The sequence below is a fragment of the Nymphalis io genome, chromosome 29, assembly GCF_905147045.1.
Source record: "Nymphalis io chromosome 29, ilAglIoxx1.1, whole genome shotgun sequence".
NCBI lineage: Eukaryota > Metazoa > Arthropoda > Insecta > Lepidoptera > Nymphalidae > Nymphalis > Nymphalis io.
The window spans coordinates 2,196,838-2,210,587 of record NC_065916.1 but is presented as its reverse complement, the minus strand read 5'-3'; the positions used below and the strand labels follow the sequence as shown (position 1 = coordinate 2,210,587).

At 38.7% G+C, this 13,750-nt stretch overlaps 1 protein-coding gene across 1 annotated transcript in view; it reads right to left on the bottom strand.

The window, feature by feature from the left end:
• LOC126779524 (uncharacterized) overlaps window positions 1–13,750 on the bottom strand; it is a 75,205-nt gene that overhangs the window by 21,792 nt on the left and 39,663 nt on the right. The gene's annotated exons all lie outside the window — the stretch shown is intronic.

Sequence of the window (13,750 nt, the reverse complement as noted above, 5' to 3'; positions counted from 1 at the left end):
TCGGAAAGCACGTAAAACCGTTGATACTGCGCCTGAACTCCGTTCGTATAGGAGTCATATCTTATGAATTTTTTTTTATAGAATAGGAAGGTGGACGAGCATATGGGCCACCTGATGGTAAGTGGTCACCATACGCCCTTAGACATTGGCATTGTAAGAAATGTCAACCATCGCTTATAGCCAATGCGCCACCAACCTTGGGAACTAAGATTTTATGTCCCTTGTGCCTGTAATTACACTGGCTCACTCACCCTTCAAACCGGAACACAACAATATCAAGTATTGCTATTATATATTTGCGGTAGAATATCTGATGAGTGGGTGGTACCTACCCAGACGAGCTTTCACAAAGCCCTACCACCAGTGAATGCACTCGTGCACTATAATATATTCCAATTTAAAATTAGCTTCTAAAATATTATGGAAAGGCGTTAATTGTTTAGTTTAAGTAACAGCCTGTTAGTGTCCCACTGCTGAGCTCTTCTACCACATGCTCCAATGTGAATAGGATACACATATGGCCGAGCACGAGATGAATATTAACAAAAATTAAACAAGAAATTTCAACGGGATGTCTATTAATTTCTTAATTATCCGAATAATCATCATTATAATGTGTTAAACTCAACGCTAGGATCAACGCGTATATAATTTAGAATAACCTAATATTTATTTGAGTTGATTACAAATTTGTTTCAGTGTTATTTAATTTCGTGATATTATTTTTTTTACAACTACCAACATTAAAAAATGATTAGACTTTGGTATAAATAGCGATGTATTTCAATGAACGATTATAATTATTTTTGAACTTGAGCAGGGTGGTTACTCTGCCTGTTTAAATAAATATTGCTTATAACCATACAACACTTCTTTCGCTATCCTGGCCCACCTTCTGTTTCAAATGATATATAACACTAATTAAAATGATTACTGATTTACTGGTGGTAGGACTTGGTGCAAGGTAGGTATCACCCACTCATCAGAAATTCTACCGCAAAACAGCAGTACTTGCTATTGTTGTGTTCCGCTTTGAAGGATGAACGAGCCAGAATAATTACAGGCACAAAGGACATAACATCTTAGTTCGCAAGGTTGGCGGCGCATTGGCGATGTAAACAATGGTTCACATTTCTTACAATGCCAATGTCTATGGGCGTTGGTGACCACTTACCATCAGGTGGCCCATATGCTCGTCCGCCTATTTACACTATAAAAAAAATAAAAAGATTAAGCACACACAGACAGAATCACATTTACTAACAAGGCTTACGGATAAAATATACAAATTGAATCCGCTAATATTATAAAGTAAAGAGTTATAATCAAGTACTTTCAAAGTTTTTCGATAAATATGTTAAAATGTGATGGAACCGGAGGCATGTATTGACTATATAATTACTTTATATAACTTGCTATTACGCTATTTTTAAATAATTGGTATTCAAGCAATCCTCAAAGGTGGATCTCGAAGTCACAGCTTCGAATTCAGTCCAGCCAAAATTCACCAGATTCCATCAGCTTTTCCCGCATGTAAAAGAGAGATTTTGTTAGATTAATGTATAGCTAGGCAAGCGCGCTCCACCTTAGACTGTATCTTCGCTTTCCATCAGGTGTGATAACAGTCAAGCGCTAGTCTATATATTAAAAAAAAGAAAAGATTTTATCTAAATTGCGTGATTTATTAACAAACATACTAACTTCCACATATATAGTATTAGTAGGGCTCAGTTTTTCTGACAAGACAATCTCAGTCCAGGGTTAGGGTGTCATCGGATTGTCAGTTTAGGAATGAATGTATGTTTGCGCACACTTGTGTACTATAATATCTAATGAATAGTTAGTTCCGTTGAGAATGGTCGCCGTGGCCGTCACTGTCACCGTCACCATTCTCCAAACGTTCATCCAACATTTGATAATCAGACGACAGCTAAGCTAATCCTTTAAACATATAATTTTAGTTAATTTCCCTTTATCAATTAAAAGTTATTTTATTAATGGTTATTTTATAATTTAAAAATTAATTGTTTTTATAAAGAATAATAGTAATGGCTATATTTGGCTTAAGCTTTGTAAATAAATAAAGTTTTGCTTTCTAAGTTTATTTATACAGATGTGTTTCCTGAATAAACGGTTAGATCATTAGAACCGGTCGTCCAGGTACAATTATATAATGTATTAGATTTATATATATGGCGCTTCAGGGATAGTCCCAGCGTCCTAAGCACAATGCCACAGATATTTTGGACGGCGTGTATTTTCTATAATTTGTATTATCTGTTTAGGTTATTTTATGTTTTATTGTCATTGTATATTCTTTAAAAAAAATATTATGTAAATATTTAAATTTTAAATATATATATATAAAACTATATATGTTACACATAGGCGGACAGGCAAATGGACATTGGTGACTTGAGAAGTATTAACCATTTCTTACATCGCCGATGCGCCATCCACCTTGGGAACTGAGATGTTATGTCCCTTGTGCTTGTAGTTACACTATGATGAATAGGTAGTACCCACCCAGACGGGCTTTCACAAAGGTACCACCCAAAATATACAAAAATCGATCATTTCTTTTCACACCTAGATAGACTAGACTTTTGTAACAAATCCGGACTACAGGGCATACCCCAAACCTTAAAAAACTTAGTATCTAGTAAAGCCCCGGAACATTTGACCACTCACTCATCATATATACTACCACCAACCAGCGATAGCTATTGTTGTGTTCCGGTGTTAAGTGAGCCAATGTAACAACAACCATGATGTAAGAATTGTTAAGTATTTCTTAGTCTATAGGCGGTGGTGACCACTTTCAATCGTAGACAGGCCCAGTCAAGTGGTAAGTTGATTTCAATTCAATATATTTATTTTTATTTATTTATTAATCATTTATTGCACACACTTTACAAACATTTCAATCAATCAATCAACAGCCAATCGTTGTCCACTGCTGAACATAGGCCTCTCCCAAGGTGCGCCAAAGCTCCCTGTCCTCCGCCTTCCGCATCCAGTTGGTGCCCGCCACCTTCTTAAGGTCGTCGGTCCACCTGGCTGGAGGGCGCCCTACGCTGCGCTTGCCGATTCGCGGTCTCCACTCTAGGACTCGTCTGCTCCAACGGCCATCGGTCCTACGACATACGTGACCAGCCCACTGCCACTTCAGCCTGCTAATTTTGCAAGCTATGTCGGTGACTCCGGTTCTTTTCCGGATAATCTCATTTCTGATCTTATCCTTCAAAGATACTCCGAGCATAGCTCGCTCCATAGCACGCTGAGCGACTTTGAATTTATGGACTAGTCCCGCAGTTAGTGTCCACGTTTCGGCACCGTATGTCATGGCAGGTAAGACGCATTGGTTGAAGACTTTCGTCTTCAAACATTGCGGTATAGACGACTTGAGGACTTGACGAAGGTTGCCAAATGCTGCCCATCCCAAGCGAATTCTTCGATCGGCTTCCTTCTCGAAGTTGTTCCTACCGACTTGTATTATCTGTCCTAGGTAGGTATATTCACTAACAACTTCGAGAGGTTTCCCCTCGACGTATATCGGTCCCGGCACGACATGCCTATTGAACATGACCTTGGTCTTGTCCAAGTTCATACCGAGACCGACACACCGGGAAGACTCGCCTAGGCTACGCAGCATTTCGGTGAGTTGTTCCAGCGACTCTGCTATGATGACGATATCGTCGGCAAATCGAAGGTGTGAGATGTACTCGCCGTTTACATTGACTCCATACCTAGTCCAATCCAGCGTTTTGAAAACGTCTTCCAACGCGTTGGTGAACAGTTTCGGGGATATTACATCCCCCTGTCTCACCCCTCTGCGCAGTTGGATCGCCTTCGTCTTACAGTCCTGGATGTGGACAGTCATTGTAGCGGCGTTGTACAGACATCTCAGTACCTCGATATATCTCCAATCGATATGACATCTCTGCAATGAGTCGAGCACTGCCCAGGTTTCGATGGAGTCGAAGGCTTTCTCGTAGTCCACAAATGCCATACACAGCGGCTGATTGTACTCTTCGGTCTTCTGCACAATCTGCCGAACAGTATGGATGTGGTCCACGGTGCTGTAGCCTGATCGAAAGCCGGCTTGCTCTGGGGGCTGGAACTCGTCAAGTCGTCTGGCGAGACGGTTCGTGACGACTCTTGAGAACAGCTTATACACGTGACTCAGGAGGGAGATTGGTCTGTAGTTTTTCAAGAGGGTTTTATCACCTTTCTTGAAAAACAGTACCACCTCACTCCCGCTCCACGTTTCCGGGGTCTTGCCATGTTGGATGACGGAATTAAAGAGGCTTGCTAGCTCTTTCAGGACCGGAGTCCCGCCTGCCTTAAGCAACTCTGTTGTGATTCCGTCATCTCCCGGAGCTTTGTTGTTTTTAAGCTGTTCTAGAGCCGCCCTAATCTCTCCTTGGTCAACGACCGGGAGCTCCTCGGAGTAATGGCGCATAAGAGGGGCGCGCTGGTCATCAATACTGATTCCCACGGATTTATCCGATCTTGAAGAGAACAACTGCCCATAAAACCTCTCAACTTCTCCGATAATCTCAGGCCTAGAGGTAACGACCCCACCATTTTCAGTTTTAAGTTTTGTCAGACGCGGCCTCCCAAACTTGCGAGCGAACACTTTCGATCCCCGATTTTGCTCAATCGCAGCCTTGATGGCACGGGTATTGGAGCGTCGGAGATCGCGTCGCGTCAGCGTTTTTATTGTTCGGTTTAAGGCCTTATCTGACAAAAACGATGGTAGTTCTCGTCGTTTTCTCATGAGCTCGAGTGTCTCAGCAGAGAGTTTTGGTGCGTTGTCTCTTCTCTGTGGCGGAAAACACTTGCGGGATGTGATTTGCAGTATTTTGACCAGCGTGTCGGTTCTCTCATCAATGCTGCTTATGGTTTCCAACGCGGTGAATTGATTTTGAAGTTCCATTTGGAACTTTTCGGAGCCTTGAGCAGCTTGGAGCATGGTAGGTCGGAGAGTAGACCTCATCATTCTCGATCTTTCGGCTTTTAAGTTGATATTTAGAGTGCCTCGAACCAAGCGGTGATCACTTCCGGTATTAAACTTGTTGATCACTGAAACATCTCTAAATATGTGCCTTTTATTCGAAATGATAAAGTCTATCTCGTTCCTTGTCACGTTATCGGGGCTTCGCCAGGTCCACCTCCTCTGAGGCTTTTTTTGAAAGAAAGAATTCATCAAAAAAAGCCCCTGCGCTTCGAGAAAGTTTACCAGCATTTGCCCCCTGTGATTTCTGCAGCCCAAGCCATAAGGTCCGACTTTCGATTCACCGCTATCTTGTACTCCCACTTTAGCATTAAAGTCTCCCATAACAACATTGTAGTGGGCCCTCGAGGTGTCGTTGAGGGCCTTTGCGATGTCCTCGTACATCGCTTCGACCACATCATCAGAGTATGTCGAAGTTGGCGCATACACCTGTACAACCTTCAGGGAGTACCTGTCGGAAAGTTTTAGGACAAGGTACGCTACCCGGTTCGACACACTACTGATTTCCACAATGCTGCTAATGAGATCCTTTTTGACTAGAAAACCGACACCACCCTGGGAGAGGTTATCACCTTCGCGGAAGTAGAGTAAGTTACCGGACTCTAGAGTTATCGTGTCCTCCCCCTGTCTTCGGACTTCAGATAACCCCAGTATATGCCAGTTTATATGACTTAACTCTACTTCTAATTCGGCGAGGTGATGGTCCAGCCTCATCGAGCGTCCATTATACGTTGCCATTTTCAGTCGTTTTATACGGTAGCCTGCCGTGAACCGGTGATTCTTAGCACCCCCTGCCCTGCCGATACCGCGACCGCTACCTTGGTCGGGCCTAGCGGGCTTGCCGGTAACTGGGGGCCTTTTTTTGGGCGCATCTGCCATTAAGGGAGGGGTTTGCCCATACTCGCCGCGCTGGGCAGGCGTGTTGGCGAGCGCAGTAGGGGGTAAGATGTTTATGGGAGGGGGGACGCTGCTGCCCATCCCCCCTTTTCCCCGTCCCTCAGTCGCCTCTTACGACACCCACGGGATGAGATTGGGGGAGTACTATTCTAAGCCGGTACTCCACGGCACAAACATTTAGTGACATATAATAGCAAGTAGGACATATAGTATGCAAAGGTGGCCTTATCACTTTAAAGTGATTTCTTCCAGGCAACCTCTGTAAAGAGAAATGTTTATGTGTCATTTAGCCAGAATCACTAATCGGGCATAGTAAGCGAACAACTTATTTAAATTTACCTTAAATTTATTGAGCTCAATACAAATATGTAATATACCAACCTACATACATATATATACATACACACTATGTAATTGCTTAAATCAATATAATTGCTTAAAACATACTTGGTCACTATATTTATGACAATCAAATGTTTTAACTAAAATTAACTAAATATTATAAAGCATTACAATACAAATTTATTATTAAATAACAAAAGAAATATATTATTATAATTTTTTCTATCAATTAAGCCGCCGAGCCGAGATGGCCCGTGGTAAGAATGTGACGTTTATGGGTTCAAACACAGGCAACCACTGAATTTTCATGTGCTTAATTTGTGATTATAATTCATCACATGTTTGACAGTAAAGGTAAACATCGTGAGGAAACCTGCATGTGTCTAATTTCACTGCAATTCTGCCACATGTGTATTCCACCAAACCGCATTGGATCAGTGTGGTGGAATATGCTCCAAAACCTTCTCCTCAAAAAGGGAGAGGAGGCCTTAGCCTAGCAGTGTGACATTCACACGCTGCTACTGTTACTTTAATTATTTTTTTTTATTGTTTTTATATATTTGGATCTATCTTCGTTTCTTTACGTAATAACGAGAAACTTTTTAACATATAATATAAAAAATATAAACAGACAAGCCAGGGGTATGGCAGTATAGTAATTTTAAAAGCACTCTAACCCCATAACACTTCACATTATAGACAAATGGAAAAACGATATATAAATAAATATTACCAAGAGATAGAGGATGTTTTCGAAGTAACTATTTTCTGTTTACATAATGAAAACACATTTAGAATATATTGTAAAGCGATGTGACTTGGTTCAATGGATGACCGACATTCCGCCATTTTGTTTCTGTTTGAGAGATATTTAAATTACTATCTTCTTTGTGTAGTCTATATTTGACTACCTCGTTGGTCTAGTGGCTTGATGTAAGGCCGCAGTCCTGGATTCAATTCCCAGGTCGGGCCAATAAAAAGTTATTGGGTTTTTCTGTCAGAAAATTCTCAGTAGCAGCCCGGATTTTGGAAGTGTGGACACTCCCGTGTTTCAGAAAGCACGTAAAGCCGTTGGTCCTGCGCCTGAAATCTTTCCGGTCGTGTCGGATTGCCGTCCCATCGAATTATGAGAGTTAGGGAATAGAGAGTGCACCTGTGTTTGCGCACACACTTGTGCACTATAATATCTCCTGCACAGTTGGCTAATATCTTTTGAGATTGGCTGCCGTGGCCGAAATCGGTCTGGAGAACATTATTATTAATATTAATATATATTATACAAGCAATTTTCAAATGCTATCGGAGTCATTTTACAATTTAAATTTTAACATTAAGTTACCACCATTGGGTATTTAGATTCTAACGAAAAGAACCGGCAAGAAACTCAGTACTTTTATATATTATTAGGATTTCTTTTTACATACCACAGCTCAGCGTTGTAAAAAAACGCGCGCTAATTTATAAGCCGCCATTTTGTTAATGCACAGAAAGATAAAGTAATAAATTATTGGCGCGACTTATGATTTTTGAAATGTGTTTAAATATTTTGTTTGGATTTTTGAGTAATTGAGAGAATAATTTACATTAATTTCCATATAAGAGCAATTCGATGGTTTTATAAAAATCTGTTTCACTTCTGGATGTACGAAATCAATAGAATATATTGATTTTAATGTTGTTTATTTTCCAGAAATTTTTCTGGTAAATCAGAATTTAAAAACAGTAACAGTAACAGCCTGTTAATGTCCCACAGCTGGGCTAAGGCCTGCTCTCACTTTTGAGAAGGTTTGGAGCTTATTCCACCACACTGCTCCAATGCGGGTTGGTAGAATACACATGTGGCATAATTTCAATGAAATTAGACACATGCAGGTTTCCTCGCGATGTTTTCCTTCACCGTAAAGCACGAGATGAATTATAATCACAAATTAAGCACATGAAAATTCAGCGGTGCTTGCCCGGGCTTGCACCCACGATCATCGCTTAAGATTCACGCGTTCTAACCACTAGGCCATCTCGGCTTGGTTTTAAATTTAAAATTTAAACTCGAATTTAAAAAAAGAATAGTAAAAATATTCTCATAAATAAAATCAAATTAAATTATTATATTTATATGTATTATTATTTATTATATTTATTATGTCACACATGATCACTAGGATCATGTGTGACATAATAAATACACCAGTAGAGGTAATAAATTTTATTATTTGTTAATTTTAATATATTTAATATAATAAAATTATGAGACATTTTAAATTAAATTAAAACAAAATATCATATATCGTTAATTCGATGACAGTCGTTCTGTTCTCTTTTTTTTTTATAAAAGCGCGGGAAAAATATTTTTTTAACTTTTTTTTTTAACAAACAATACCAATGACGTTCTGAAATCGATTATATTTTTATTAAATCAAATACAATATAGAAATATGTAATTATTAAATATATTAAGTGAAGTACATAAATAAGTATTTCTAACACACATTTTATATACATTTGCTTATTAATAATAATTAAGGAGTCTAATTAGGTCCACTCATCATATATTCTATCAACAGACAGCAATATAGCATTGTTGTTTTCCGGTTTGAAGAGTAAGAGTAACCAGTGTAGTAATAGACACAAGGGACATAACAGCTTAGTTCCCAGGGTTGGTGGCGCATTGACGATGTAAGGGATGGTTAATGTTCCTTACAGTGCCAATGTCTATAGATGGTGGTGATCACTTACTGTCAAGTGATTCATTTACTCCGCCTACCAATTATCGATAATAGCAACATTGATGTTGATTCTTGTGCGTGGGTGTGTGTGTTGTCATAATACGGTCGCCCAGTGGTCGAAATTCGACCATAATTTATTCAAATTTTAAGTTTGAATATTATTGCTACTCAATTTATTGTCCTATCTTATTCAAACAAATGATGTAACATTTAAATAAAAAACAAATCCAAAAAATTTGTATGTTTTATTGAAACAAAAAAAAAGGTGATTAAAAACAAATGTCCGTTAAAGTTGACACACATTTTTCTATAAGCTGTTTAAGAGCTTATATAATAAAAAAAAAGTATATAATATATACAAAAGCAGTTATATAACACTTTTGATTAAAATTTCATAAGTAGACCACTTACTTACCATTGTAGTAGGTTTATTATTAATTAATTATTATTTTTTCAAAGGGAAACATTCAATATGATGACACTTATAGCATATTCATATAGAATAATACATATATCAGCCTAGTTTTCCCCAATAACAGTTGTTATTACATAATCACTTAAATTAACAAAAGCAAAACACACATAAAATCATATTTTTTATTTATTTTGTGGTTTCTTATCTGAGCTTTGATAATTGGGTCTCGTGGGATTATAACTTCTAGATGTTGAGGGTTCATTAATTTTCCTTTTCAGACTAGATCTGTCTTTTGGTTTGAATGTTTGAGTTTGTGCCAACCAGTTTTGTGGCCCTCCGAGGGACTGAATAAGCGACAGTAGCTTTGCTTTGTCAAAAAGAAATTCTTCGCTGGATGGAATATTTTGAAAAGCAGTTTGTATACTTTTGTATGTACCACTGTATTTTACTTTTTGTATGTTTACTGGTGGTAGGGCTTTGTGCAAGCTCGTCTGGGTAGGTACCACCCACTCATCAGATATTCTACCGCAAAACAGCAATACTTGATATTGTTGTGTTCCGGTTTGAAGGGTGAGTGAGCCAGTGTAATTACAGGCACAAGGGACATAAAATCTTAGTTCCCAAGGTTGGTGGCGCATTGGCTATAAGCGATGGTTGACATTTCTTACAATGCCAATGTCTAAGGGCGTTTGGTGACCACTTACCATCAGGTGGCCCATATGCTCGTCCACCTTCCTATTCTATAAAAAAAAAAATGTATTTCTGATATGAATCATGAACGTCTAATCTCCACACATTCCGCTCTCTTGCCACAGACGATCTGTAGTGTGCGTTCTGATTTTTGTAGGAAGCGAAAGATTCACCAAACGTAGCGCTCATTTTATTAAATAGATTGTCACTATTTAGCTCGCTTAGGTTTTTACCACCTCAATCTAGTATTTTTTGTAAGCCTGATTGTAACAACTCCTTTTGGTACAGCAAAGAATTTATTAGTCCCGCAACAAATAGTTCAGTAGGGCCAAAAAGTCTTTGCCTTTATTGAGGCAGCATAATCCGTCATTGATTTTAAGGTTTCAAAATCCCGGAGATGCAGTGACTTCAGCTAATGCTTTATTGTAGCGCACGTGTGTGTGCCGCACACAAGGCTGTGTTAAAATGGTGTAACTCCATTAGTTGTTTTAACCTATTCCCATCGGCGGGTTTCATGTGTTTTTTCTCGTCAAACTCTATCTTGTATGTACCTATATCTAGAGTTTTTGTTGACACCGAGGGGTTGGATAAAAAGGAGCTAACATTATTTACTTGGTCCGAGTTTACGTGACTACTCGATTTGTGGCTATCAGTCCCACAATGTTGATGCATTATAAAATTTGTAAAAAAACTGACCTGGTCATATAACGCGTCGATTCTCGGATCGACCGTTACCTGGGAGTCCAGTCAACGTTTTTTTCTGGGGGTACCCTCATTTTCGCCTTCGTTGCTCGAACTGCTTGAATTCGAGGTATCCTCATCTTCGCGGCACTGATTATTATCGGTATACACACCATCCGAAATAGGCACATGTGAATCACTAACTTCGCCGTTTTTATTCGGGGCGCGATCCATAATTTCAAATAGAAAGTAAACTCAATGTGTTAATTAATTTTTCACAAAACTTCATTAGATAGATAAAAATGTTATTTGCACTGAATTACTTTAGAATTATTTCGACCACCTTTGGCGAAAGTACACAACGCTATGGGAACTTATCTAGTAGAAGCGCCAGAGTGGCCTCAAGTATTCTGGCTACAAGACCTGAAATCGAGGACACTGAAGCAACCGCACGAGTTTCAGAATCTCTCGGAAGTTCTTATAGATGTGACAACATCGCAACCCCCTCCACAAGTGCAGACATTAGCACTGAAAGTCTGGAAAATTGGGGGTGGGGCGAACAAATAAAAGACTGGTCAATAGAGGAAAAAGAAGTATTAAGAAAGAGTTGGCGACAATCAATCCTCACTACCTACTTTCCTGCTATAAGGAGATGGCTAGCTTGGTGCTCCAGCTCACAGGTGAACCCAAAAATTCCTCAGCCCACCGATATAGCTAGATTCCTAATACACCTTTTTCTAAAAGAAATTTTAGCATACTGCACAAATCAGCAGTTATGACATTTTATGGGCCCCACATAAAACAACAAACATTCTCTGATTTCATATCAACATGTCCTTAAAGCGATTGGAACAGCTAAGCCTAAAACTATAAAAAGCTCACTTACATGGGACCCTAGACTTGTCCTAAATTGGCTATCAACTAACCCCCCTAAAGACACTTTATTCGACTTGTCACGAAGGACGGCAACAGTTCTATTGCTATCCTCGGGACGGAGAATCCACGATCTGACCCTCTTAAAAATTTCTACAGAGAGTTTCCAGGATAATGGAGATAGCATCCTCTTGATACCAGCCTTTGGATCTAAAACGGACACTCACAACTATCGCCAATCTGCTTGGAAATTCTATAAGCATGACGATCAAAACATATGCCCAGTCACATTAATTAGAGCACTCATTAAAAGAACACGTATTAGGAGGTCAACTAGCAATAGCAGTTTGCATAACCTTTTTATCACTGTAAACGGTAATATTAAGGCAGCATCTCGAACTGTAATCGGGCATTGGGTGCGTACAGTTCTTCAGGACAGTGGCAATAGAGCTCCTCCGGGAAGCTGTAGGTCAGCGGTAGCTTCCCTGGGGTGGTTAGATAATCAACCGATTGATGAGATATTGTCGCGTGGAAATTGGAAATCATCCAGCACATTCTTCAATCATTACTTTCGCATAATAGAAAATCCCAAAAATGATTATAACTCCTTTTTTAAAACATTTACACCAAATTGATTTTCTATTAAAATATATCGTTATATCATTATCGTTTTTTATATATGTATGTATTTATATATACATATATATAAAAAAAATAAATGAAGGAAAGTAATATACGGTTTTATATATCAATTTAATATTAATTTTATTAAATATTAATTATTAAATGTCAACGCTATAATCTTGCGAAATGCTTAAGCCATGATAGTAAATAAGAACAATGTTATATCAAAAATTTAAAGACATTAAAATGATTGCTACATTTCAATTATTTATAATTTATTCATTTCATTACTCATTAATTTCACCATAGCATTGTGCTTAAAATAAATTCATATTTCACCAGCAGATAACAAACACGTCTTCACAGCAATGCTGTATGTTTTCCGGAAGGCACATCAATATTACGGTTTTACATAAAAATAAAACCGGTATTATGTGCCGAGAGGAAAGCATACAGCATTGCAGAAAGTACTTCCTGGTGAAGACTATGAAAGAATATGGCTACGGTTCCCGCGCACTTGCTGGTAAACTAGCGCCACCTAGTGTTATTCAGGTGAACTAAGTTGTCTAAGGTAGCAATCGACCACAGATTAAAGTAAGTATACGACTGCTTCTTCACAGCAATGCTATATATATATAAGTATATGTATACGCTTGTGTGCTAAAGGATATTATACATCCGATAACTTATTAAATGATTGCACACCCTGGGAATGAAACGATCGCCTCCAGGTTATCTCAAATTTAAAAAAAGGTATATATAATTTGGCTAGTGTATATGTATTGCATATGTATTGCACGTCTTGTAAAGAAATGAGATATAAAAAAAACCCGCTGAGTTTCTTTCGCCGGTTCTTCTCAGGTCTGAGGTGCTTATTTCCGAACCGGTGGTAGATTTATGACAATTAATAAGTAAGTGTAACGCTTCTATATTGAATAAAGATCTTTGACTTTTGATATGTATGTATAATGCACTCGCCCGTTGTGTCCTGCAAGTATCTTAATGCAGGGTTGTCTGGAAGAGATCACTACCGAAGTGATAAGACTGCCCTTGTATGCATCATATTGAGGTCCGCATTTATGTCTATATAGCATGACTTTCTTGAGCTTTTGTTTTTCTTTTTCTTTTTTTTTTCCACTAGACCAACGAAACAATTATATGCGATAGTTCCCTTGTCTGCGGTGGCTAAAGTACGTGCTATTTCTGGCACGATGGTTATAAGATAGACCCCGGTTTGTTGTCAATGTCTAATGCCACTACCATGATAGACTTCGAGCGTTAAATCACGTCAGCGTAAGATTGCCTAGTGGTTAGAACGCGTGAATCTTAACCGATGATCGTGGGTTCAAACCCCGGGCAAGCACCACTGAAATTTCATGCGCTTAATTTGTGATTATAATTCATCTCATGCTTTACGATCAAAGAAAACATCGTGAGGAAACCTGCATGTCTAATTTCATTTAAATTATGTCACGTGTATTCTAC